Source organism: Arachis ipaensis, chromosome B10 (genome assembly GCF_000816755.2).
Source record: "Arachis ipaensis cultivar K30076 chromosome B10, Araip1.1, whole genome shotgun sequence".
Taxonomy (NCBI): Eukaryota; Viridiplantae; Streptophyta; class Magnoliopsida; order Fabales; family Fabaceae; genus Arachis; species Arachis ipaensis.
The window spans coordinates 62,189,632-62,192,995 of NC_029794.2; positions in this window are offsets into that span (position 1 = coordinate 62,189,632).

A 3,364-nucleotide genomic window follows, 5' to 3' on the forward strand; every position below is an offset into this window, starting at 1 on the left:
CCTCCTCTAGGTTTTCTCTCTACACATTCATAGTTCTTAGAATTTTGATTTTATTGCTTTTTGGATTGGGATATTGAGAAGAGTTATTACCTCCATCAAGAGTGCGTCATTCTAGTTTGTTTCCTTACTTGTCACTTACTCTTTCATGTCTTTTATTTACTCAGAGTTACTCTTGGATTATTTCTAGAATTTATTTATACAAGAACTATTTTTATTTTTAATTGATCCTTTTGATTATTACTTATCATGTCTTTCAGTATTTCTCTTCCTTATTTTGTGAAATTTTCATTCATAATGAGCGAGTAGTTCCATAACTTGATTGGGAGATGATTGAAAGGAGAATCTTGAGTTGGATTACTCAAGAGAAAAATTGTAATTGGGTTTATCGTTGGATCACCCTCTAGTCACTGACACTAGTCCTTCCCAAGGGAGAGGATTAGGACTTGTGAATAGAAATTGCCTTCCAACTTGCTTGACTTTCCTCTACCTAGTAAAGGATAACTAAAAAGAACAACCTTCAATTATCATTTTAATCTTGGGAGAACTCCATCAATGATAGGGCTTCCAACTAATCTACTCCCAGTCAAGGTTTTTATTTAAATTACATAATTTCTCTGATTTAATTTCTTGTTTATCAACTCAAACCATTTTAGAAAAGATCTGATTAATAAAATAGCACACCTTTCTGCAACTTGTTGGGAGACGACCTGTGATTCATACTCCCAGTATTTTAATTTTAATTTTGTGACAACCCGTGATAAACCCATATTTTATGATATATATTGTGCTCAATTTAAGTGATTTATTCAACCCTTCACCCACTTATTCATGTAAATTGCATGGTTTTACCTTTTCTTCCTTATTGTGTGATATATGTGAAAAACATGCTTCCTATTCTTTAAAAATAATTATTTTAATTACCTTTATTACCATTCGATACCGTGATTTGTGTGTTGAGTAGTTTCAGATCTTCTAAGGCAGGAATGACTTAAAGGATGGAAAGGAAACATACAAAATTGGAAGGAAAGCACAAAATGGAGTTTTTGAAGAAACTGGCAGCGACGTGAACGCATGGACGACGCGGACGTACGCCTTAAGCAGAACACAGATGACACGGACGTATGACCGAAGCGAACGCGTGATAAGGAAAACTCTAGATGACGCTACCGCGTGACCCACGTGGACGCGTGACAGACGCCAGCCATCTGAAATTATAGAAAACGCTCCTAGCGATTTCTGAAACCCTTTTTGGCCCATATCCAAGTCCAGAAGGCACAGATTAGAGGTTATGAAGTGGGGAAATGCATCCATTCATCATCATGTCTTCAATTATTCACTTTTCATAGCTTAGATGTAGTTTTTAGAGAGAGAGGTTCTCTCCTCTCTCTTAGGTTTTAGGATTAGGATTCCTCTTAAAGGATTTTTAATTCCAATTTCTTATCAGGTTCAATATTCATTTTACTTTATATTTCTCTTTTACTTTCAGATACTTTAATGCTTTCCTTTAATTACTTTTGTTGCTAATTTGGCTTATGAACCATTCATGTTTAGATTTGAATTTCTATTTAATATAATTTGAGGTATTTTAGAATTACGATTGCTTTCCTTCAATTATATGAATAAGTTAGAATTTCCCCTTTTGGCTTTGGTTGATTAATTGGTAACTCTTGAGTTGTCAAACTCATCGTGATTGATAATTGTTATCTTTGCTGATTGATTTAATTCCCTATAACTCTAGTCTTTCCTTAGGAATTGACTAGGACTTTAGGTGTTAAATTGATTTATCCGCTCGACTTACCTTCAGAGTTAGAGGTTGATTTAGTAGAGAGAAAAATATAATTCTCATCACCATTGATAAGGATAACTAGGATAGGACTTCCGAATTTTCATACCTTGCCAAGAGTTTATTTTACAGTTATTTATTTATTTTATTTGTCATTTAAATTACCTATTCCTTAATTTCAAAACCCCAATTTACAAAACTCATAACCAATAATAAGAACATACCTCCCTGCAGTTCCTTGAGAAAATGACTCGAGGTTTAAATACTTCAGTTATCAATTTTAAAGGGGTTTGTTACTTGTGACAACCAAAACGTTTGTAAGAAAGGACTTTTGTTGGTTTAGAAGCTATACTTGCAACGGGAATTTATTCTGAATTCTAGACCACGCAAAAGTTCTCTCCTCAAAATGGCGCCGTTGCCGAGGAATTGCAAACGTGTGCCTTATTATTAGTTATTGTAAATATTTTTCTTTTACTTGTTTATTTGTTTTTGTTTTCTCCTTTATATCCATTAGCTACTATGAATTCTCACCACTTTCGCTTTGAGTTTGGTTCTAATATTGTTGAAGGGAACGAAAGTTATAGCAGGAACATGCATCAAGGTCAGAGCAATCAAAGATGGATGGAGCCACGAGGACTTGATCAACCCTTTAGGCAACAACACCCTCCACAGTATCACAGACGAGGACCACTTTACAATGCATACCAAGGTAATAGATATGGTGGACAACCTTGTAACTACCAACAAGCCCCACCCTGTGCCTATAGACCATCCTCTCAACATAACTTTGAACCACCACACTCACAAGCTCCTTTTCACCATTCACCACCGTATGATCCTTATTTACCCCAATTCCAATCTAATTACTCCCAAACACCACCACTTCCCTATGTACCATGTCCATATTCATCACCTCGAGAATTACAGGCTCGCCTCAAGGAAACAGTAGATCAACTTCATACAACCCTTCATCAGCTGGAGCAAGCAATAAAACAATTATCTTTCAGACATTTAGACACTCAAGGAACTCCAATAGTCTTATGTAGAGAATATAATGGCAAACGTAGCATGAAGGAGACACTAGAAACCCCAGTGGGCAGTAATGAGCATAACTTTGTTCTGGAACAATTGGAGGAAGCTCAAATTATTCTGACATTCGTCACCCCGGGAGCCTGAGAACCTGTTTGAAGCTACTCAAAGGCTTCACATGCCTAGTTTGGGACCTCGGAGGCTGTTGGCATTCCAAACATTGGTGGAGATTTTTGGATGAATTTAAGCATAAGCCGCCATAACAGGAAGCTCATCCAATGTCCAACTTAAGGACTTTAACTAAAAGTGCTAGGTGGGAGACAACCCACCATGGTATGGTCGTTTCTTTTTCAAATTTTATTTCGTACTGTTTGTTTTTATGTTATATTATTGAACCTGGATGTTATTCATAGCATTTGCATTAGCATTGCATACTGCATAATTGCATACCTACATATATAAAAAAAAGGGAAGGCGTGCGACGCGATCGCACTATAAACGCGTTCGCGTCAGTTGCGAAAACCACCTCCCACACGTCCGCGTCAATCACGC